Source organism: Podarcis erhardii (assembly GCF_964252035.2).
Source record: "Podarcis erhardii genome assembly, chromosome: 2".
Lineage (NCBI taxonomy): Eukaryota > Metazoa > Chordata > Lepidosauria > Squamata > Lacertidae > Podarcis > Podarcis erhardii.
In genome coordinates, this window is record NC_138498.1 from 64,635,862 (window position 1) to 64,661,380 (window position 25,519).

At 43.9% G+C, this 25,519-nt stretch overlaps 1 protein-coding gene across 2 annotated transcripts in view; it reads right to left on the minus strand.

Annotated features, from left to right (window-relative positions):
• Positions 1–22,276, minus strand: part of FAT2 (FAT atypical cadherin 2) — a 108,042-nt gene extending 85,766 nt beyond the window's left edge. For both annotated transcript variants that reach the window (XM_081851498.1, XM_081851497.1), the window contains exon 1: positions 22,128–22,276. The gene's annotated coding sequence lies outside the window, so the exon portion shown is untranslated. The remainder of the gene's footprint in view (positions 1–22,127) is intronic.
• Positions 22,277–25,519: the final 3,243 nt, after the last annotated feature.

Genomic DNA, 25,519 nt, shown 5'->3' on the forward strand with positions numbered 1-25,519 from the left:
CCTGCAAGTGCTCCAGTTGGGGAACAGCCTTTACCAAAGGTGTCATGGGCTTTGAGGACACTCAAACACAGGACGCAAGGGAGAAACATGTTAAGAGGAAGGCATGCTTGGCAAATCCACACCATGATCAACTCCCACCCAGGAACCAATGTCCCCACTGTGGAAGGACGTGTGGATCCAGAATTGGCCTCCACAGTCACTTACGGACTCATCGTTAAAACCGTGTTTAAGGAAGACAATCTTACTTAGGTACAAGTGATCGCCGAAGAAGAAGAAGCAGCCCCAACACACCTGTCTCCATACAGATCCCCTTGCTAGCCCATTCACTGGGCAGCCACAGTAGTGTGCATTTTGCACCTTGCACCATGATGCAAATATGGATTCCATGATGGTGTACATAAACAATTTCCAAACTCTGACACAACATTAAAGGCAGCATCAATCATTCAGCAAAAATACATCTGAATTGAGAGGAAACCCTTGTCTGTTGAATTGGTAAGGATTCCATAGAAATGTGACAGATAGGTAGCCGTGTTGGTCTGCCATGGTCAAAACAAAATAAAAAAATTCCTTCCAGTAGCACCTTAAAGACCAACTGAGTTAGTTCTAGGTATGAGCTTTCGTGTGCATGCACACTTCTTCAGATACACTGAAACAGAAGTCACCGGACCTTTCTATAGTTCTATATAGTGACCTTTCTATTACAAAGGAATTTCAGAAATAGACTGGAAAGAGAAGCTGCTGAATTGCAACTTATCACCAAACTTAAAACTATGGAGAGACCTGGTTTGAATAAAGACATTGGATTCTTATCTCATTATACATGACAAAGCCATTTTTCACCTTCTCACCCCTTGCTTTTTCCTGTTAGACCTATTGCAGTCGTTAAGAGTCGTCAACAGGCTCATCGCAGCTATCTGCCAATCACCCATTCCCACCACCCTTCTGAGTAATACCCCTCCCCACCTTCTCACTATATAGAAAGGTCCGGTGACTTCTGTTTCAGTGTATCTGAAGAAGTGTGCATGCACACGAAAGCTCATACCTAGAACTAACTCAGTTGGTCTTTAAGGTGCTACTGGAAGGAATTTTTTTATTTTGTTTTGACCATAGAAATGTGGTTTTCCATAAGAAGAAGAAGAAGAGTTTGGATTTGATATCCCGCTTTATCACTACCCAAAGGAGTATCAAAGCGGCTAACATTCTCCTTTCCCTTCCTCCCCCACAACAAACACTCTGTGAGGTGAGTGGGGCTGAGAGACTTCAAAGAAGTGTGACTAGCCCAGGGTCACCCAGCAGCTGCATGTGGAGGAGCAGGGACACGAGCCCGGTTCGCCAGATTACGAGTCTGTCGCTCTTAACCACTACACCACACTGGCTCTCATAAATGTGTGGTTTGGCAGCGCCTAAAGTGTGAAGTTCCTTCCTTCCTTCACAGTGGTACAGCTTTCGCCCCAAGAGTAAAGACACAACTCTTTACTCTGACATTTGACATTTGACACGAAGGTATTTTGTTTTGTAGCATCCATATTGTTTGATTTGAGATGGAAAGAAGATAAAGTCCCTACCAGAGAGGAATGGCAAATCAAGCCGTTGGAGTACACCAAAATGGCAAAATTGACTGAAAAACTCAGGAACCAAAAAAAATTATAATTTATCTAGGAGACCACTGCAAGCAAATGAAAACATTAGCAGGATTCCAATAACACTTGTAATGTAGCAAATATCATGGACAATATGGAGAGATATAAACTATGGATTATGAAATAATATGCAGTAGAAAAGGTTTACAATAGAAGCCATGGAGCGGGGATGGGGGGGGGGGAGTCAGGAGATTCAGAGAAGTCTCTAAATATGGATTTGTATTTTGAATTGGTATAATTCTACACTTGTAAAAACAAATTAAAAATATTTCCAAAGAGTGAAAAAGAGAGAGACAGGAGGAGGAAATGAGGAGGGAAAAATTGTTTGATTTTGGTTAGAACAATTTTACTGTTCTACTTGCTTCCATCATTGTAACTGTTTTGCTTGTTGTTATAAGTGTATGACTATATTGTTGTGTAACCGTTCCTTGGACCTTATGGTGAAGGATGGGTAGGAAATCTCGTAGGAAAATAAATACTGGACGTGACTACACAGTCTGGATAACCCCCACCATAAATTCCCCTTGACCTCTCTCCTGCCTCCCTCAGCCTGGCTTCCATTTTTGCATATGCTCCGTAATCTCTGTCCCAGTTGCCTTTCTGATCTTTGCACTTTTACAGCCCCAATAAAACTGACCCTTTCTTGACTTATCTATGGAGCTGGAAGAGTTATTTCCCTCCCCCTCCGTCTTCATTCTTCCCTGTAACCTTTAGAGAGAGGGTAGGCATGTTGCTGCATGTGGGTCTTGTGTGGCAACAACATAGGCAGCCTTTGTCCAGGTGATTGGGAAAAGTGGGGGAGGAGAAGGAATCCCTGCCATCTCATGCAAGGAAGCGAGCCAGCATTGCCCAGAAATCTGCTACTGTGCTCACCACCTGGCTCCCTGATAGCATTACCTAGAAGCTGCCTCAATAAATGGGTGAATAGGAGAAAACAAGAAGGAATACTCTACTAGACCAAAGAACAGGGATGGGCAAGCCTGTCAGTTTCAGTTTCTTCCCCTTTCTTATTTTTCCAAACTCAGTTCTCTGTTTTTCCACACTATTTTGCAAACTTTTTTAAAAATCATGAATTTTAATATAATTTTACATTTAATGCAATTTTCTCCTAATATTTCCACTTTTATAGGACATTTTGCCTAATGTACACCTTTTTGCAAAGCAGTTTCCCCTTATATAATGCATCTTTGTATGCTATTTTCACTCGAAAGATTTGCTTATATGAACACTTTACCCTAGTTTATGCATTTTTGCAGACATTAATTAGCTGGAAAACTGCACTGCAAAATTCAAAGAAGTGCAAGTTTAGAAAGATCGCTGTGTTTCACTTTGCCTATTGTTTCAGAAGGTGAAAATTAAGTAGGTTTGCCTTTAAATCGGAACTGAGTCAAACTTCTTCCCCCATCCTTACCAAAGAACATGTACATATATGAATCTGTATAACTAAGTTAATAGAAACAGAGAGCTGGGTGGCACCCAACCCCAAATTATAAATCCAGAGTCAGAATATCCGCAGCAGACATCTCTGCTTGAATACCTCATGAGAGGGATCCCACCCTATGCAGCACAAGGTAATTGGTTCCCTTATTCTCTTATCATTAGGAATTTTCTTCCAATGCCTCAGTGTGTACATCAGTGTTCACTTTGGATGTGTGTACACATGAACATGTAATGTGTGTTTATGAGACTAACCGGCAAAGCATACATGATACGAATATGCATAAAAGGACTAGGATTGGCTACAGTTCCTTGTTACATGTATATATGCTTGCACACATGGGTTTATGGACACATTATAAAGGAGGAACTGGATGCGGGTGGCCCTGTGGTCTCTTGGGCTTGCCGATCAGAAGGCTGGCGGTCCAAATCTCCGCAACCGAGTGAGCTCCCGTTGCTGTGTCCCAGCCTCTGCCAACCTAGCCATTCGAAAGCATGCCAGTGCAAGTAGATAATAGGTTCTGCTGTGGCGGGAAGGTCAATGGTGTTTCCGCACGCTCTGGCACTTGTCACAGTGTCTCATTGTGCCAGTAGCAGTTTAGTCATGTTGGCCACATGACCCAGAAAGCTGTCTGCGGACAAACGCCGGCTCCCTTGGCCTGAAAGTGAGATGAGTGCTGCAACCCCATAGTTGCCTTTGACTGGACTTAACCGTCCAGGGGTCATTTACCTTTTTCTTTACCTTTTACAGAAGGAACTCCTCTCCTTGTCTGGCTCCTTTGAATTTGTTTGCAAACTTTGATGAAAACCTGAATAACAAGGAACTGATTTCACACCTTGATCTAGTAATCTGGATTATTTGTATTCCAAGACCTGGCAAATCAGCCTTCTTGAAGAAATCTCACATAAAATTTGCCCAGAGGCCAAAATCCTCAAGTTCACTGCTTTGCCATTTGGTCTAATTTTATTTTATATATGAGTACAGTGGCTCAGGTGACTGTTGGAATTTAGTATAGTTTAATATTAGTTTTATCTTCTTTTCTGAATTTTAAAATTATTATTTGGACTATGGAACCCTTTATCATTATAGGCCACACATCCTTTTCTTCCTGATATGTTTTATTATTGACTGAATTATTTACATAGCTGTATTCACACCCTTCTTTATTGGTAATGGTAACAGTTTATCCTTAAAAAACCTGATTTTTCCTTCGTTCCTTCTTTTTCTGTAACTTTTTTGTTGTTATTAGAATTCATTTTAAAATATCTGGAGAAAAATACAGAAGAAATCTTTCCCTGCCCTGATGTGGAACAGATTCACCTTTTAAGAAAATCCCAACTTTTAGGTTAACAGAGGACTGCAAGGAAGAAGACTGAAGCAGAAACAAAACCAGCTCTTAAACTGAATGCTGCGGCAAAGGGGAGACAACAGCCTATCAAGAAGAAAAATAGAGTTTATTCTGTTAATTGTGGTCAAGGCCAAGGTAACTCAGATGCCCCAGGCATAGACATTGTGGTGCCGAATTTGGCCTGCTGGGAATTTCAACAAGTTTCTAGTTCCTGTGGTTATTGAGGTCTTTTTTTATGTCAGGGAAGTACCTAGTAAAGGCTCTGAAACTTGAAGATGTGTTGGGCAAAACTGCCGGTAGTCAAGGGATCAGTTAGGGATTTAATTTCCTTTGGTGAATACGTTTGATGATAACCTCTGATAAAGTGCTTATCAGATACTCAGGTAAATAGCAGGCAGCCTGAGAAAATTCCATTTTATACCATGATTGTTGCCCTAACTCAGTTTGGGTGTGATTCCCTTGTCCCTGGGTCAAGAAAATTGGGAGTTCACTGAAGCCAGTTTCTGGTTCATACAGAGAATGCTCAAATTAGTATCAGTTTTGTACTGGATTCCATTCTCCCAGGGATCATCCTTCTAATAGAGGGTGTGGATTTCTAAAATCAGTGTCTTTCCATGCTATCTCCATCCAGATCAAGGGATAGAGCAGATAGGAAAATCACAAGCATGGACAATAGGAGCTTTCTCTCTAAAGGCTAAAAAACAAGGCAGAAGTGGGGGCGGGGGGCAGGATGTGTTTCATTTATAATGAGGCTGGGAAAGTAAGGATTAAAACGACTCTCTCTGTATATTGTGGTCCTGATGAAAATAGGGAGACTTGCCTACTATTATAATTTTTAAAACTTGACATGCTTCCCAATGGCATGTTTAGCATCACAGGTTGTTTGGCCATTTGAATGTAGAGCAGGTGTAGACAACATGGTGCCCTCCAGATGTTGTTGGACTACAACTCCCATCATCCCTTGCATTTGGCCATGCTAGCTAGGGCTAATGGGAGTTGTAGTCCAACAACATCTGGAAGCCACTCCAATGGCTACTCCTGGCAATGTATGCAGTGTTTGGTGTCAACTACAAAAGTCTATGCTGACCTGCAAAGCTTCCCAACCTCTCTGATGCCTGTGAAGTAACTATCTTTCTACACCATATTTTTTTATTTACAGGTGCTTGTGTGCTATTTTGCATTTTGTGCCACTTCTCTCACTACTTAATTTTCTTTGGAAAATGCCACGACAAACCGGTTTCAATTTCACTTCTTGATTTTTCATGGTTATCTCTATATCAGCATGCCATAGCAAAGTGTGTTTTTGTTGACCAAGAGTATTTGTGAATGCTTATCCAGGATTGCATTTACACTGGATTTGGCAGGGTATGCTTTTTTTTGGGGGGGGGGGTGTATGAGCTTTTTGGGGGGAATAGACTCAACTGGATGGAGCAACGCAGGCAAAATGTGCAGTTAACTGCTTTCCTAATAGCCTTTGAATCGCAAGTTCACTTAAAAGAAAACAAAAAAACAAAAACCCCCAAACCCAAAAATGTTGCTTTTAGAGCACTGAAATATTTTCCTAATTGCCAAACAGCCTGCAGCAACATGATATGGGTAACCATCTAAAAACTGGAGTGTTGAGCATTTTTGTTTTAAATTCCTTATTTGGAATGGCCCCTGGCTATTCCACCTGTATTTGCAACACATTTCTTATGGTTGGTAAATATAGGGTAAATATAAGTGCAAATATACACTTTACATTCAATGAGTGTACCATCTGTGTACCTGTGCACACAACAATTGTGCTGCCCAATTCAGCAAGTGTACATCCTTTTGCACAAGCACTTGCACATGTGTGGAGACAGCTTGAACCTGTGTTCACTGAAACATGTGAACAAGCCGTATATGATTTGAATAAAAGGCTAAGGCTGCAATCCCTCAAACCGCCAAAGCAGTTGCTGTGGGAGGAAAGTGTCTTGATATGCTACTGAATAGATTGGGAAGGGACCTTACACTGATGGTACTGGCATGCATTGGGATTGCAAGAGCAGAGAAGCAGCGGGCAACTTTCCTTTAAAATGCTCTATGATGTGAATCAGGGCAGTTTTCCCCAAATGTCTTTACGATTCAGTAGATCTCTCCCCACCCTGCACCCAACCCAACCAACAATCAGATACTCTAGCTCTCTTATGAATATCATGGGCCTGGCTATGCTTCAGGGTGGAGGGTGCAATACCCCACCCTTCAATTATAAGCATTTTGATATGAGTATTGTAAACATTGTGAAGGTTCTTTGTGAGAAGTAGGAGTCCTATAAAGTAAACAAAGAGGTTTGCGCTGTCAACAGAAAAACTGTGCCCCAGGGCAATAAAGACAGATAAATGGATAAATTAGCAGATTAGATAGCAGAAATGTCATCGCTCTGCTTGCACAAGCCTGTGTGGATGTTTTGGTTAGTTGCGGAAGAAGCTCCAGTGACTTCTGGTCCTTCGGGCCCAACTCTGTATTGGAGAAGCTCAATTGCTACTCTGCTCAGTTCAGACATAATGTGAGTCACATTCAGATGATCACACCTTGGTTTAATAACCTAAGATATGAACAAGCCTTGTGATTCTGCATGTAGCCACTTCACTCCTCCCTTTGTGTGGGTGAGCAACAAGCCAAGAAACCTTCAATAGCAAGGGTGGGAAATCTCAGGTCCGTGGGCCAAATGCAGTCCTCCAGGCCTGTCTTGAAGGTGTCGTGAAGCTGAGGCTCCAATACTTTGGCCACTTCATGAGAAGAGAAGACTCCCTGGAAAAGACCCTGATGTTGGGAAAGATTGAGGGCACAAGGAGAAGGGGACGACAGAGGACGAGATGGTTGGACAGTGTTCTCGAAGCTACCAGCATGAGTTTGACCAAACTGCGGGAGGCATTGGAAGACAGGAGTGCCTGGCGTGTGCTGGTCCATGGGGTCATGAAGAGTTGGACACAACTAAATGACTAAACAACAGCAGACCTGTCTTTCTGGCCCTCAGGACTCACCGGCTCTGCTCCATACTATCTTCAAGTGCTTTTGCCTGGAATTAGTATGTCCTTTTGCTGGTCTGGATGGAGAAATTTGTGTGGGTGTTTGTTTCAACACTTTGCATAGCTAGAATGCAGCCTACTGTACAAAGATAAGAGCCACACCTCCTGTCCTCCCCCCCGCCACTTTTTCCTCTGGTTCTGCCCACCACTGGAAGGTTGACCATATAACCCTCAGGCTAAAAACTGTTGCCCACTTTAAACTACAGTTTCCCAATTCACCCAAACCAGGAAGCAATAGTATGGGTTTGGGATGAGACAGGTTTGAAGTTGACTTCAGATCGCCGCCTGGCTTCTTCGAAAGCTGCTAATCATTGTTTCTGAGTTTAGATGAAAGAAGAGACTACAGTTAACCAAACCCTTTCTGATTAGTTTGACAGCTCACACAAAGGGAAGAGTGGCATGGCTCCATGGGAGCATGAGACTTATTCATTAAGCCAATATATGATTATTAAAACATGGCTAGTGACTCTTACATGAGTTTCTCTGGAGTAGCACATCACTCCTTGGCTCAGGTCTAGCAGTGTTCGTTTCCAAGTGGTATTTTAAAAAACCAATGCAATGGCAGCCACAATTTGTGATGGTCTGTTTTCAAGCTGTTTCAGTGGTATAAATTTCAACAGCAAGATGATCAGGTCTTGGATGGAAGAACCAGTTTATCCAAATGTCTCCTCTGCCTATTTTGTTGCTGGAGGTTACAGAAGGTTGGCGGTTCGAATCCCCATGACAGGGTGAGCTCCCATTGCTCTGTCCCAGTTTCTGCCAACCTAGCAGTTTGAAAGCACACCAGTGCAAGTAGATAAATACAGTGGTACCTCGGGTTACAGATGCTTCAGGTTACAGACACTTCAGGTTACAGACTCCGCTAACCCAGAAATAGTACCTCGGGTTAAGAACTTTGCTTCAGGATGAGAACACAAATCGTGCTCCTGCGGCAAGGTGGCCCCCATTAGGTAAAGTGGTACCTCAGGCTAAGAACAGTTTCAGGTTAAGAACGGACCTCCAGAACGAATTAAGTTCTTAACCCGAGGTACCACTGTAGGTACCACTGTGGTGGGAAGGTCAATGGTGTTTCCATGCGCTCTGGCACTCGTCACAGTGTCCTGTTGTGCCAGAAGTGGTTTAGTCATGCTGGCCACATGATCTGGAAAGCTGTCTGTGGACAAATGCTGGCTCCCTCGCCTTTGACTGGACTTAACCATCCAGGGGTCCTTTACCTTTTTACCTTACTGCAATGTCTAAATTGAGCCTCAGGTGTTACAGGGGGGTTGAAGGACTGCTCTATCAATTTAAGGACTAAGAACTAGGCTGCATTTTTATACCTCACAAAGCTATGATTCCCAGCACCCTTAGCAAACTACAATTCCCAGGATTCTTTGGAGGAAGTTATGGTCTACATGCAGCCCTATAAAAAGAGAGACCAGCAGGGGCCTTGAAGTTGCCTATCTTCAACAGTTAGCAGCTGCTTATCAAGAGCATCCAAAAATTGGTCTCTGTAAATTCATCTTCACACCTTCACTTTCTCTCTCCAATGGCATTTTGAGACCAGATATAACTCATGCCAGCACTGATAATGGAGACATCTGTTGTTCTTCACCTTTTCCTCTCCTTCTCATTCCAAATGTGGAAATGGCAAAGTACATTTTTGCTTTCCAGGCACACAAACAGGATCATACAAGTCCAACTGATTGGGAAGGAAAATAATCAGAGGTAATATATCATCTGATCATTACTTATTACTTGACATAAACAAGCCTGAAAGTTATTTATGCTGCTAATAGTCAAAGCACCACTAATACTTTATAATAATATAGTAGTAAAATACACTGTGAGTCAGGGAGTCTCTGAACTCTCTGCACATTTTAGGGAAAGAGGCCTTGCTGCTTTCTTTTGAATTAAGCTAATCCAGGGGTGGGGTGGGGCCTTCCAGATGGACTCCAACTCCCATCATCCCTGACCATTAACCATCCTGACAGGGCTTGATGGGAGCTGGAGTTCAAGAAATCTGGAGGGCCACAGGATTCCTCAGCCCTGAGCTAATCAGTCATTACAATTACCTTAATCATTATCCCATCTAACAATAAGGAAACTGGGGCACCAAATAGTAAAGTGACTGGTGAAAACACAGAATTAAGTTTGAGAATCTAAATGAAAAGATTCCCCCGTTATTATTTTTTGCACAACGTATGAGCAGGACAACTGCCGTTCACTGTTAGTTTGGATTTCATGAGATGTACTTTGGAATTCACGGTTGTGAATTTCCAACTGGAAAAAACCCAAAACACCTGGGAACATATGAAGCTGTCTTTTCCCAGGGCAGAATGCTTGTCCATCTCGCCCAGTATTATCTTCTCTGTCTTTTCAGGGTCTCAGGCCAATGTTCTCCCTATCAGCTACCTCTTAATCCTTTTGGCTGGAGAGGCCAGGGGGACATTCTGCAGGCACTTCATGTGCTTACCATTACGCTAGGCCTGCCCCCGTCCACTGAGTTTTCTTCAGGTCCTATCTGCACTCTATACCACTTTAAACATGGATTCTCTCAAAGAATCCTGGGAGCCAATGTTTGTCTTAAGGGTGCTGAGAATTGTTTTAGGTGACCCCTATCCCCCTCAGAGCTCTAATTCCTGGAGTGGTTTAACAAGCAATTGCTCTTCCTGGGGAACTCTGGGAAATATAGCTCTCTGAAGGGAATTAAAAACACACATCACAAGCGGCATAAAAGCGATGTACAGAGGATTAAAAGCCTGGGAAAGTAAATAAAGGACATTTCCTGGTGCCAAAATGACATCAAAGTTGGCACCAGGTGAGCCTCCCTGGGAAGAGTATTGCATGGCTGAGGTGCCACCGCAGATGGCAGAGGAACAACACTAAAACTAACATTTTTGTCAACAGACCCCTCCTGTTCTGTGAGACACTGAATGTTTATTAAAAAGGAGTTGAACTTGACTTGGTAGCCTTAATAAAACTAAATGTCATGTGCATGGGCCAGTAAAATTTAAGCACTTTTATTTACTACTTATTTCCATTAAAGAGTCAATCACATTCTCAAATCTTAACTCTGGCTTGATAGTGTGCCATATTAATTTTTCATTTTCTTTATTCCTCTGACTTGCTTCTTCTCTGTGCTCCACTCAGTTTCCTCACAGTACAGTGGTACCTCAGGTTACAGACGCTTCAGGTTATGCGTTTTCAGGTTACAGACATGCCGAAACCCATAAGTACCGGAACAGGTTACTTCTGGGTTTCAGCACTCATGCATGCACAGAAACACTAAATCGCACTTTGCACATGCGCAGAAGCGCCGTATCACATCACGCATGTGCGCAGATGTGGCGCTGCAGGTTGTGAACACTGCAGGTTGCGAATGTGCCTCCCGCATGGATCACATTCGCAAACCGAGGTTCCACTGTAGTAGCCTGGGCTATTTTGCAATTTTCCTCTGCCTACTCTCAGATGGTCTCTTAATCTGACCCCCTTGTGTAGCAATAGGCACAAAGATATAGAATGAGAATAATTTTCTGACTTCAAACATTTCAGTCCTGACCTAATCCATCATATACAGTGGTACCTTGGGTTAAGTACTTAATTCGTTCTGGAGGTCTGTTCTTAACATGAAACTGTTCTTAACCTGAAGCATCACTTTAGCTAATGGGGCCTCCTGCTGCTGCTGCACAGCCAGAGCACAATTTCTGTTCTCATCCTGAAGCAATGTTCTTAACCTGAGGTACTATTTCTGGGTTAGCGGAGTCTGTAACCTGAAGTGTATGTAACCTGAAGCGTATGTAACCCGAGATACCACTGTAAATTGGTGGCTGAAAAGCAACTGTATTCAACTGATTCATCCTCTTAGCGCAAGGATTACTGCTAGCACAACCTTCCTTCCTTCCTTCCTTCCTTCCTTCCTTCCTTCCTTCCTTCCTTCCCAACCAGCCTACCACATTTATATCCCACCTTTCCTCCAAAGGAGTTCAAGATGGCATATGTGGTCCTATTCCTCCCTATGTTATCTTCACAACCACCCTGTTTGGTAGGTTAGGCTGAAAGACAGTGACTAGCTGGAGGTCACCCAGTAAGTTCCATGGCCAAGTAGGGATTTGAACCCCGCTCTCCCAGTTCCTAGTCCAACACTCTAAGCACTACACCACACTGGCTCTTTCCCTCCTCCTGTGCATGCCCCACACCTTCCCCACAGGACTGGGGGGGGGATGGGGGGATCCCTAGAATAAATTTAGGGGGATGTATCAAAGAGTAGGTGGGCTGACTTTGTTTCTTTTAAATGGGACCATTGGGGACAGAATAAAAATATCACATAACAATGTTAATCCAATAGGAAAAGAAATCCAAATACCATTACCAAAGTTAACTAAAAGACACAAATGGTACAATGATCACTGTGGCACATGTTCAGTCATCACATGGAGTCATGATTTGGCATGACAAGAAACAGCTGCAGCAAGCCTTAGGCTCCCACATTCCCTTCTCTTCCCACTTCTGGTGGGGCCACAAAGAGGTGCTCAGAAACATTTGCTTCAAGATTAGGTGACCCTCAGCATGCCCTTGTTAACCATAATTAACATTTAACCACAGTTCATAGTTTGGACAAGGGACACGGGTGGTGCTGTGGGTTAAACCACAGAGCCTAGGGCTTGCCGATCAGAAGGTCGGTGGTTCGAATCCCCACAACGGGGTGAGCTCCTGTTGCTCGGTCCCTGCTCCTGCCAACCTAGCAGTTTGAAAGCACGTCAAAGTGCAAGCAGATAAATAGGTACTGCTCTGGCAGGAAGGTATACGGCGTTTCAGTGCGCTGTTCTGGTTCACCAGAAGCAGCTTGGTCATGCTGGCCACATGACCCGGAAGCTGTACACTGGCTCCCTCGGCCAATAAAGCGAGATGAGTGCTGCAACCCCAGAGTCGGCCATGACTGGAGCTAATGGTCAGGGGTCCCTTTACCTTTACATAGTTTGGACAGCACACTAAACTATGGTTAATCTACATATGACCATGGCAGAGAAGAAAGTGGAAAACTCAAAGATCACTGAAGCTCATGGTTGTCACAATAAATAAGTGTGATGTCTAAATAAGGCCTATTTAAAGACAGAATAGCAGCTAAATCAACTATTGGTCTTATCACTTGTTAGCAACCCAAGTGATAGCCATGTTAGTCTGTTGCAGCACAACCATCAAAGTCTTAGATCTATTAGTCCACATCTCTTAGTAGTTTTATCTCTCCTTAGCCAATTCAATGTCCCTGAGAGACTGTGAAAAAAGTTTCCTATTTGATTGCAGTCCTCTCTCTCCCTGATCTTATATTAATAAGAATGGTTGATTCCTCTTCTAATTTCTCTGCCCAGTTTTCCTTGGTGGAAGGACACAAAAATCAGGTATTATGGTATTGGAACAACTGCCATTTCAGACTCTACAGTATCTATGGTTTTATATTTCAGCAGCAGCATTGCAACAAATCTTAGGATGCAAATAAAACCTGTGAAAATATTTGCAAATACTGAAAAGCACCTTGAAAAGATAGCGGTTTTTCTTAAGTTGTACAAAACTATGGTAACTTCTGGTTTAAAGGTGATATATAAATGATTTTAATAAATCAGTAAATTTGTTTGAAGACAATGGTGTTAGAATGATAAAGGAGGTCAGAATGCAAAGAAAGGGTCATGCCATGTGCATCTCATATGTGAACTTGCCCCAAATTTTAAAACAGGCCGACAGAATCTCTTCTCTTAATCAGAGTATTTCTGGTGATCTGCTCCTATGAACTCTCCACACACAAATCTCCAGTCACACAAACTGCCATCAAAATCCTCCATTAATTATCCATTTCCCTCCTTTGCAGGCAGAAATACTCTGGAGGAAAGCCTAAGAATCACTTTACCTTCTGTAAAAAAATTCTTCACCTACTTTCAGGCTTGGGATCCAAATACACCTGCTGTTTTTTACCTTGCAGTTTGTGGAGCTAGGTGAAGCCAACAATCTTCTCTTTCTGTTTGTGGTCAGCTTTAAGACTCTGTCACTGCCTGTCCTGTTTCTTCCAGACTCTTCATACTGTTGAGTTTATATGTGCAAAGAGGTGAAAAGGGATGAGGTAATGAACTCAGCTGTATTGCATAGGAATGCTTCCAAGGGACTATTAAAGCCACAAAGAGATCGATGCCTACAGTAGGGATGGGGAACCTGTGCCCTCCCCCCAAATGGTGCTGGACTACAACTCCCATCATACCTGGCCATTGTTACCATGGGATATCAAGTCCAGCAAAGAGGAAGGGGCAGGATCCTCAGCTCGGGCTAACCATGTACAAGCAAGGACAGAATCCTGTGCGTTCAATAAATTTGTAGAAAGGGGCATTTCAACAGGGGCAAATTATTTTCCTTCTGCACAAAAAGCAAAAGTTCTTCCTTCCATTGGCATAATTAGTCACAGTCTAGCCAGTCACCTTAAGAATGTCATCATTCTATTAAATGTAAAAGAAAGCTTGTAAGATAATGCCAAGCCTCTGGGGTGGCAGTTTTGACTAGAATTCCCTAGGGTATTACCCTCTTATATGTTACTGTAGAGTAGCCACAAATATTCTGAGTAGACATGTCTTCATCATTGCTCTGATCCTCAACAAACCATGATCCACTAAGCCAACCATAACCAGCCATAGATGGTGGCCCACCAATTAAGAGACACAAAACATGTCCTCTGTGCCTCCTGCCAACACTGGTCGATTTTCAGTACTAGCTAAAAACTTAGTTTTTCAGTCAGGCTTTTAATCATGTGGAGTTTTGACACATTAGGCCATTGATTTTTGTAGTAAGGAGGAGTAGGGGTTATATGGATTAATGTTTAAGGTGCCTTGAATGTATTTATTGAAATTGTTGTACTGTTAGTTTGATTTTATATTGTATGCACCCCACCCTGAGATCACTTGTTTGATGAAGCGCAGATTGAAAACTAATTAAATAAATAGTTCTATCTCTTATCACTATTTATTTAGAGTGGAAGGCTTTGAAAGATCACAGCCAGGCCAGATACTGAGACTGTTTCCTTTGAAGAGGCATGCAGTATGGACCATGACTTCAGTCTAACAAGCACACACTTTTAATTCTTCAGTATCTTCTATCTGTTCAGAGTCACTTAAGTAAAGTAGCTGGAATCCAGAGATAAAATCCCAGTAACACTTACTGAACAAACTGAACAAAAGAGTGTATAACTTGAAGAGAGGAAAAAAGAAGGGGTTTGTCTTTTAGGAGCTAAACATATAGAAGAAAAACTCCTTCAGAGCTACATAGCCAGTCAGGGCATGTGTTACCTCACCAGAGATCATGCCATGTTCAGTGGTTGCTAAGCAGCATCTCCACCCCCCCCCCTTGGTTAGCTGATGTAATGCTAACAGAATTAACCCTTACATTACAAACTGAATGATTCTTACTGTTGCATTTCCAACACTAATTCCTGGACTGTTTACACTGAGAGAAAACTGAAACACACACACACACACACACACACACGTCCTCTGCACTAGCACAACTTGGGCTTACGATCCCACCCACCCAAGATTATCCTGATGACCTCTTAGCCTTTTTATTGAGAGCTGCAATACAATCCCAATTGCTTTTATTACGTATGACAAATGTTTATTCAATACATAAATTGTTCAGACTGCAGCAGGAATCCACCCCACACTCATGGGAAACTGTGTTCATGATCAGATCACAGGGTTCAGCAAACTTTTTCAGCAGGGGGCCGGTCCACTGTCCCTCAGACCTTGTGGGGGAGCCGGACTATTTTTTTGGGGGGGGGGAATGAACGAATTCCTATGCCCCACAAATAACCCAGAGATGCATTTTAAATAAAAGGACACATTCTACTCATGTAAAAACACGCTGATTCCCGGACCGTATGCAGGCTGGATTTAGAAGGCGATTGGGCCGGATCTGGCCCTCGCGCCTTAGTTTGCCTACCCATGCTTCAGAGTAATCAAATGAAACTTTGTTGCATAGCATGACAAAAGTCTGTAATTACAGTATACTGGGACAAGTTGTTTGTTGTTTGTTGTTGCAACAATTGCTTTCTCAAAGTGTACCTTCTGCACCATGAAAAATAAATGAAAACATTAGTAGGATATATTTGAAACAGTTGACAGCAACTGTCCCAATCTTGCTGTGAATCTCCACATCAACACCAATGACTGCCAGGAATGTGTGGCAAGACCGGCATGAGATTATGCAGCCTGACTGATCTCCACAGTAGGCAGCAGCATTCAAATGGTATAGCCCCAATGTCAAATCTCAGCATACAAAAATAGCCCTGGCTTCCCATTCTTATGGCAGTGACAAGTTAGTCTGGTTTATACCTAAGGCTAAGCTATGATTTGCTTAGGCAAAGTGTGGCTTGTTGGAATGTCCATACCCAACACAGCAGTCTAGCCGTGGTTTCTTTGGCCACACCACCCAAAATACTCACCAGCTTGATTTGTGGTTACAAGGATAAAAAGCTGGACAGCAAATACAGCATTGGAGAAACAAGCTGCAGCCTTTTTGCTAGTCTGTGGACTTGGTTTGCACATAACGCTAAGCCAAACCATGCCTTAGCATGAACAAGCAAACATGCACAGCTCCCAGAGAAAAGATTGCAGGCACTTTGCTTCTCCCCAGTTATGTTGTTTTTGCACTGTGCTGAGCTAAACCATGGTTTGGCTTAGCATGTCTTCCAACCCTGGGCTTGTGGTCTTCAGACAAACCACAATTTGAAACCAAGGTTGTTCCTATGGGACTAAGGCTGAAAGCCCAGTAGCTTGCCTCATAATACCACCAAGCCCAAATAGTCTTCCACCTGAGATCCATAGCAGGGATGGGAAACCTGAGATTCTCCATATGTTGTTGCTCCTATCATGCTTGACCATTAGCCGTGCTGGCTTCGGAAGGTGGAGCCCAACAACATCTGCAAGGCCACAGCGTCCCCATCCCTACTCAATAACATTACCTCTGTTTAGCTTTTCAACAATTTCCACCATCTTGCTTAAAAGTGTCCAACTGTCTTAGATCTTGATGTTTGGTCGACTCCTTCCAAGTAACAGCTTCTCTGCTCCACTGAGCTTGCCCTTCTACTCCGCCTCCTAAGAAAAACTGCAAGAGAATTTGGGAGACCTGCCTGTTCAGCAAAGCTGGGCTTCCTTCTAATAGCACACAATGGCACCCGCTTTTCAAGAGATACCTGCCCTTTTTTAATTCTATTATGTCCGTGCATCAGTGAAGGCTAAAATGTGCTGACTGCTGTGTGGAAATGTGCACATCACATGTACATGCGCTCTCACACAAGCATGCATTTCAGGATGTACAGGCATGCAAACGAAAAGCCCTGTCTGTAGCCAACAACTGTATGGTTTGCACTGGAGCCAACAGCCGCTTACAACAGAGCATAATGCAAAATGCATTTGTTGCCTGCAGCAGATGTTGGATTCCAGGTGTATGCAAACTTATTCCTTGTTTTCTCCCTCTGTTGACTTGGCCTACACATCCGAAATGCTTCTTCAGGTATATCTTATCAGGACAAAACTATCATTCTGTGGAACATGTTTGGCACAATGAAAGATGCACCACCTTTTCTACGGAATAGCTCCAAGCATGCATAAGCCATTTTGCGCTCACCGCGTGCAAGCGCATTACCGAGTTGACACGGACACTTTGTGATCTAGAGGAAGGTACAATAAGTTCTGCAGGCTCAAGGAGAAACTGGACGTGTGTTCTTGGACAACCCTCCCCACCAATGTATTTTTGTGTCATGAACCACCCTGAGATCTGCGGGTGGAGGGTGGTGTGCAAATTTAAGAAACTAACAACAACAACAACAACAACAACAACAACAACAACAACAACAACAACAATGAAACATTGCAAATCACCATTGCAAAGTGGAGGAAGCTTGAGGGTCTACTGTTCAAAGTAAACAAAGGTAAGAAACCACCCTCAAATCCTTACAGATACGCTCAGACCATCAGCACACCTGAAGTCCCTACATCTTACACCAGGCAAGGGAAACCTTTTTGGATTTGGTGGCCACATTCTTTTCTGGTCATCCTTACAAGGGCCACAGACCAGAGGCAAAAGCTGGCAAAGCAACAAATGCACATTTTACCTGTACAGTAAGTTAGTTTCTGCACACACTCATATACCCTCCTCTATCCTCCAACCTGACAAGCAAGGCGCATTATCAGAGCTCAAGGGTAGACTGCCGCCAAGCAAACCACCGGGGGGGGGGGGAGCAGAAGCCAAGGAGAGGGTGGCCTGGGGAGAGTTCCAAGGGTCAGACAGAGATGCCTGGAGGGCTGCATTTGGGCCCTAGGCCTAAGGTTCCCCTCCCCTGTCTTACACAAACTAGAAGAAAGTATACAGTGGTACCTCAGGTTAAGAACTTAATTTGTTCTGGAGGTCCAGTCTTATCCTGAAACTGTTCTTAACCTGAGGTACCACTTTAACTAATGGGGCCTCCTGCTGCCGCCATGCAATTCTGTTCTCATCCTGAAGCAAAGTTCTTAACCCAAGGTATTATATCTGGGTTAGCGGAGACTGTAACCTGAAGCATCTGTAACCTGAAGCGTCTGTAACCTGAAGCATCTGTAACCCAAGGTACCACTGTACAAAGGCAAAATTAAATGAAAAGATGGTTCATGAAGCTCTTCCCAAACTACTCCTAATTCCAGCACACTTATCCAGTGCCCCTAAGTGAGAGTAGACCAATTATGGCGCCCATTAAGCGTTGGCAAGGCTGCAGGAGCAAGCCAAATGACTTCAGCATGACTAAAGGGAAAGGGTGGCGCTGGGTTGTTGGTTTTCTTTAGCAAAGTAAGAAAATAGCATGGGTCACAATCTTGAGCTCTCTGTGGATGTTTTGATTATCCGTAGCATTAGGATTTACCTCATACATCCAACTATTTTTGGGACAGATTCCCCTCAGGAACACTTCCTAGATTACGTGGCAGCAGCACATATGTGCACAGGGGGGAGTAGAAATCAATCTGAGTTCTTCAGCACAAGTGCTTGCGTGCACCGTACATGAATATGTCACGTGCTGAATTCCCTTACCCACAGAAATGAATGCGCTTTGGTACACTTAACCAACTCTTTGTTAAATTCCAAGCTACATTTTATACATGTGCAAAGTGGCGCATACCACCTCTGTCATGTCACACAGCCCTTTGCAACACAGAGAGCTGGGAGCAGGATAAAAACAGTAGTAGACTATGCTTGATCTGAGTTTTACAGCCAAGTTTCACAAGGGACTGAGCAGTGCAGTGCAGCAGCTAGAGAGTTAGGCTGAGACATAGGAAAAGTCCGTTTCAAATCCCTGCTTAGCTATGAGACTTACAGGAGAGCTTTGGGGCAAGTCTCTCCTTCTGCCTGAATGATAACATGAACTACCACAAGATTTGCTGTTCTGAACTCATTGGGGATAGTGTGGATGAGATTGATAGTTATGCAATGTTTATCATACTCTTATGGAGCTGTGATGTACTAAAACAGGGGAGAAATGGATGTTCGAAAATAAGCAATCCTCAACCTAAACCAAGTGTTGTTATTCAGAATCCATGTATATATTTTTCTGCACATTGCATAAATTCATTATATTGTCACTTTCTTCCTCATATCAAGAATTTATGTATGTAATAATAGGAACATAGAAACGTGAAATTGCTTATACTGAGTCATACCATTGGCCCACCTAGCTCAAAACTGTCCGCACTGACTAGTAGTGGTTTCCCAGGTTTCAGACTGGAATCTGTCCCACCTGGAGATGACTTGCGTGCATGTTTCGGATGGAGGCATCGCTGGGTAGAGTAAGCATTGGTCACACTACATCTAGCCCAATTACAATGCATTTCAGGCTGAAGTGGCAATGGAGTCTAATTTATTTTATGAGCTTCAATTTGTCTGTGAATAGTGGAAAAAACAAAAAAAAGTCTCACAACCTCATTGGCTTTCTCACTCGCCTCCACCCAGTTAAACCAGAATGCTTTGGTCTAATCCAGTTTTCCTCCATTTAAATTAACAGGGTTACTAAACTGTCTCTAATCCAGATATTCTAGATAGGCTAGGCTGCGCCTCCTCAGTACCACGTTGTCCAAAAAGCAGATGCTATTGAGCAACTGATCTTTGTCCTTATGGCCTCTTGCTGTTCGCCTAGTCGACTTTTAATTCCCCAAGGAGGTTAATTATCTGATAACTTCTGCTCCTATGTTACCTTTGCGTGTTACTTTGTTCTGTCAATGCTCTCGGCTGGTCTCCATCTCCCTCTCCCCTAACCTCTTTCATTCACTCTCTGTGGGTGCTGAGAGGAACAGCATCTACACCACGGCTGACTTCAGTTTACTTTAGAGATTGATATCTAGGGCAGTCAGCCATACGAAGGCAGACAAAGAATCGGGTTATCTGCTGACACATATGCATGTTCACCGACAACACGCACCCCCCTGCAAGAAAAGAGAGCAAACTGCAAGGCCTTGGCATTGCTGAAACATCTGTTCAGCACTTCTCACAACTAGAGATCTGTCAAGGAGAGCAGCGCTGAGATTGAAGGAGGCAGGAGGGTGTGAGGGACCACCTTTAGTGTAATCTTCAGAGCAGAGAAAGACACATGTGGCAGCAAACTCTCTTTTTGACGCAATTGTTCTGACACAACTTCATTTTAAGTTGCAAGTTCCAACGAAACATTCCCAACAAAGGCACAATATTGATGAAAAGGTGAGCTAAGATAGCTGCCATGTGCAAACATACAGAGGGCCATAAAACCCCACTTGCATACTATCTGCGTGATTCAATCACCACATCCACCTTTCCCCCATATAATCATTCAATTCGTAACTAGTCATAACAAATATCCCATTGTAAATTGTCTCAGAATTGGACATCAAAGAGAAATCCTCATCTGGGCAGTTACTCCTAGGCTTCCTGTTCAAGCCAGAATCACATGGGCAAGCAAAAGTAAACGGTTTAAACATTCTCATTAATCTGGGTGATGGATCCAACCCTAAAACCATTTAGACCCTTGATTTTAGACCTTGGACTGCATGATTTTCAACAAGCCTTTTAAGTGGAGATTTTCCCCAGTCTGCATTTGTCCTGGAATTGCTTTTAATGTTTTAAAAGCATTTTTATTGTTTTATCGCGTGTTGGATACCACCCTGTGCGCCTTTGGGAGGACGGGAAGGAATATAAATGTAATAATAAATATATATTTCTGGGTCAAACTGGAATCAACGAGAGGAACCAAGAGATAAAGTAAAAATTTGATTTGTAAACTAGTCTTGCTGATAATGATACATGGCACTATACATTCCAAGGGTTCAAAGCACATCACATTTATTATCTCGGTAATCCTTAGAACGACCTTGAAAGGTAGGCCAGTCTTCTGATACCCATATAAAAGATGGGAGGCAGAGAGAATAAGCAGCTTGCCTTATTCTGTGGGATTTCATGGCCCACTCCTCATACCCTTGCCATCCAATTCAAAGCATGTTTTCTTGGAGAGAAAGCTCCTTGACTACAAAGGTGCTTACTCCCAAACATGAATCAGATTATAGCCTTAACCACTGCATCACCCCAACAGCTCTCTCTTACATTTTCTCCTTTCCCTCTCTCATAGGAAACTGCCTTACATGAAGTTAGACCCTTGTTCCATCTAGCAGTTACTCACTCCCAGAGTTTCAGGCAGGGGTCTTTTCCTAGTTTCCTAGCTGGAGGCATCAAGGATTGAACCTTGGATCTTTCTCATGAAACACATGTGCTCTGCCCCAGAACTATGGCCCTTCCCTCTCAGGCAGTGATGGCCAAACTTGGCTCTCCAGTTGTTTTGGGACTACAATTCCCATCATCCCTGACCACTGGTCCTGTTAGCTAGGGATGATGGGAGTTGTAGTCCACAATCCTGTTCTTTGTGACAAAATAATGCCTTTTGATGCATCCCCTCTGCACAAAAAAACCAGGCTTGTTTCGAAATGACACAAAGAAGGACCTAGCTGCACTTTCAGCCGGCAACGTGCACACACTCAAATAACGAAAAAAGTGCTATTTGCCAGGCAAAACTAGGGAAATCCTCCGTCAAACAAGTGCTACTGTCTTGAGAGGCTTAATCCAACATGGGGTTTTTTAAGGAAAAAGAAATGTGTACATGTCTCCGCTATAAAAGTTGGTGCTATACAGCACATTTACCAAAAAGAGAGAGACCTAAATCAGATTTGTTCAAATAGAAGAAGAATATAAAGGAAATGCTTTAGGAAATTTGGAACACGTGCACAGGAAAGTTCACAACACCATCTTAAAAACCAACAACTTGTTGCCTGTTTTCTGGCTGGTTGAAATGAATAAACTGCAGAAAGAAAACTGCCCCGACGAGTCTCCAAAGCTCGGAAGAGCAAAACTGAAACGTACACCACCAGCTTGTACTGCTCCTCGGCTGCTCACACTCCAACAGAAAGTTTCGCCGCAATCATGCCCAGCTCCCAACCAAAAAAGCCTTGGCTCTGGGTTCAATGCGCCTCTTGCGCAAGGCAAGATCCAGGATGTCCTCCGCAAAGGTGGGTTTCTGATGGCACCCCGTGCAATAACAGAAATAAATATAGTAACGCTCCCAAGCGGAGCTGCCCGCGACTCGCCTTTACCTGGTTGTTGCAGGAGGCGATGTCCTCCTGCAAGCGTTTATCGGCGCTCTCTTTGTCCAGCTGGGTCCTCCTCTCTCAAGGCGCAGTGCGCGGCCGGCTGCGGAGGGCGCATGGCGAGCGCTGCTCCGGCTGCCGCTTGCAAGAAGTTGGGCTCAGCAGAAGTTCCAGGCAGAGCGGCGCGCCCGCAGCCAAGCAGCAGGAAAGACAGTTGCCAGGCAGGAGCTGGGGCGGCGGGCAGGCGCGCCTCTCTTCCGACCCCTCCTCCGGCGGCAGGGGGAGGAGGAACCGAGCGCGCCAAGCAGGTGGCCAGGCCTCCGCGCCCGCCCCGGTGTGCTCACACCCCAAAGGAAGGAAGGAGAGAGGAGAAGGAGGAGGTCTAGCGAAAGGAGGGTGCGCGAGGGTGCAACGGGGGGAGCAGATATATTGTAACCTGGAGAAGTGTGTGTGTGTGTGTGTGTGTGTGTGTGTGAGAGAGAGAGAGAGAGAGAGAGAGAGAGAGAGAGAGAGAGAGAGATCCAGTGGGGACAGGGGACAGCCCTCAGATTCCCAGTTTTCCGGGTTGTTGTTGTTCTTAAGTTTCTTGCATTTGCAGAGTTCGAGATATGAGGCAAAATGTACAGGTACAATTATTCTTGTTTTTCTCAGAAACTAGCCTGCTCTCCCCTTTCAGTTGTTATATTCCCCCACCAAGGCGTCCCCAAATTCCTGCAGATGCACATGAAAGGGATACTTTCTTTCCACACTTTTCCTAATCAAATGCCCCCCCCCCCGTATTTTGTCATACACGGGTCATACATAAAACGTTCGTTCAGTGTCACTGGTGGGATGCACCAGATTCAGCCTTATGAACCAGTCCATCTAATGCAAAGAGCACAGGATCTTATGCTACATGGCCATTTGGTCCTATTGTTTAAAATCTCTCCCTCTGTACATCCACATTTCATGGGAGAACATCCCTCAAGTTCTAGATGGGGTTGCACTCCTTCCCTTGAAGGAGCAGGTTCATAGCTTGTGGTTGCTCCTTTGTTCATCTTTGCCATTGGAAGTTAGGGTGGCCTGAAGAAGAAGAAGAAGAAGAAGAGGAGGAGGAGGAGGAGGAGGAGTTTGGATTTGGTGTCCCACTTTATCACTACCCGAAGGAGTCTCAAAGTGGCTAATGTTCTCCTTTCCCTTCCTCCCCCACAACAAACACTCTGTGAGGTGAGTGGGGCTGAGAAACTTCAAAGAAATGTGACTAGCCCAAGGTCACCCAGTAGCTACATGTGGAGGAGCAGAGACGTGAACACGGTTCACCAGATTATGAGTCTACCGCTCTTAACCACTACACCACACTGGCTCTCTGGGGTGCGTGGGTGGCCTGGAGCAGCTTTGTCTCTTTGTTCCTGCTGTGCTGTTTCCCGGGCAGAGACATCTTAAGCCACAGTGTGCCACACATTACTTACCCCAAGACTGGATTATCGCAATATGCTGTATGTGACTCAGCCCTTAAAGTTGGTTTGGAAGCTGCAGCTGATGCAAAATGCAGTGGCTAGGATGGCCAGTGGTCCATCCTAGCATGCCCTTTGTTAAAGGAATTGCACTGGCTCCTAAGTTAAGTCCTTGTGACCTCATCAGGTCCTAAACATCTTAGGTCCAGAATATCTGGACTGGAGGGGAAACAATGCCAATACAGATGTGGACTGGGAAAGATCTCAGCTTAAAAGGCTTGCTGAAGGAGGAAGGTCTTCATCAGGTATCAGCAAGACAGTGCCTGTTTAATATTCATGGGGAGGGACAGAGGTGGACTTTGATCTTTCAAATTTCAGCAGAATCCTCTATGAGGCAAAAAATATATGCCACCCCATGCCTCTTGCCTTCCATGCTGCTCAATTCCCTACGCCATAGTTGCGATGCCCTATGTCACCCCCTAGGCTTGGTGCCCAGTCATGCTACCCTAAATCTGCCTGGGGGTGGAATTCCAAAGGTAGGTGTCACAGCACTAAAGCCCTGATTCCTACATTGTGCAGAATTGATCTCCTGTTAAGGTGGTCTTTGCAGGAGGCCCACACCTGCAGAGGGCAGGGATTGATTGGGTGTATAAGATGTGAGAAGATATTTTAGGTACCATTGGTCCCAAGCTGTACAGGGCTTTTATACATTCTCCTCCTGTCCTTATCCCAATAAAAGTTAACCAAAGCAGATTCAGTCCTATAAGCAGGCCTAAACCTGTTATTGTTATTACTGTTGTTTGCCTAGCAGCCTCTGTCAGCATTCCTCACCGGGCAGCTGTGGGGTGTGTGGATTTTCACCTTCAGGGTTTCCAATCCTCCCCAGATTTTTATTTTCTTATTATTTTATGTTCTCCAAAGGTCAGGGTAAGGAAGTGAGAGCTGGACCATAAAGAAGGCAGATCGCCGAAGAATTGATCCTTTTGAATTATGGTGCTGGAGGAGACTCTTGAGAGTCCCATGGACTGCAAGAAGAACAAACCGATCCATTCTTAAGGAAATCAGCCCTGAGTGCTCACTGGAAGGACAGATCGTGAAGCTGAGGCTCCAATACTTTGGCCACCTCATGAGAAGAGAAGACTCCCTGGAAAAGACCCTGATGTTGGGAAAGATGGAGGGCACAAGGAGAAGGGGACGACAGAGGACAAGATGGTTGGATAGTGTCTTCGAAGCTACAAACATGAGTCTGACCAAACTGCGGGAGGCAGTGGAAGACAGAAGTGCCTGGCATGCTCTGGTCCATGGGGTCACGAAGAGTCGGACACGACTAAACGACTAAACAACAACAACAACAAAGTGTCAGGGTTCTGCTGATCCTGATCATACCTCTGTTTTATGCCTGAATGGTGCTGTAAGCGTATGAGATAGGCAAGAAGGATAGATAGTTAGCTAGCTGGCTAGATAAGTAGATAGATGATAGACAGGGTTTCCTTTGGACCTTATTTATCTTTGCACATGTGTGCAAAGAGAAGAAGGAAGAAAAATGAATGGCTTCAGAGATGGAAAGAAGACAAAGTCCCTACCAGAGAAGAATGGCAAATGACGTTGTTGGACTATGCCAATATGACAAAACTGACCGAGAGGCTCAGGAACCAGGAAGACGAAAACTTTAATAAGGAATGGGGGGAAATTATAATTTACCTTGAAGACCATTGTAAGCAGCTGAAAACATTAACAGGACTGCATTAACACAATGGAGTTATAAATTTTTGGGGGGTTATTTTTTTAAAAGATGCAGTAGAAAAGGTTTAACAACAGAACACATGGAGGGGAAGGTGGGAAGTCCAGAGATTCATTTTTTAAAAAATGTTTATTAAGGTTTTCAAATACAAATGCAAAAATAATAAACAATATAACATGTATCATAACATAGTTTCAAGGCTTCTTTGGACTCCCTCACGTCTC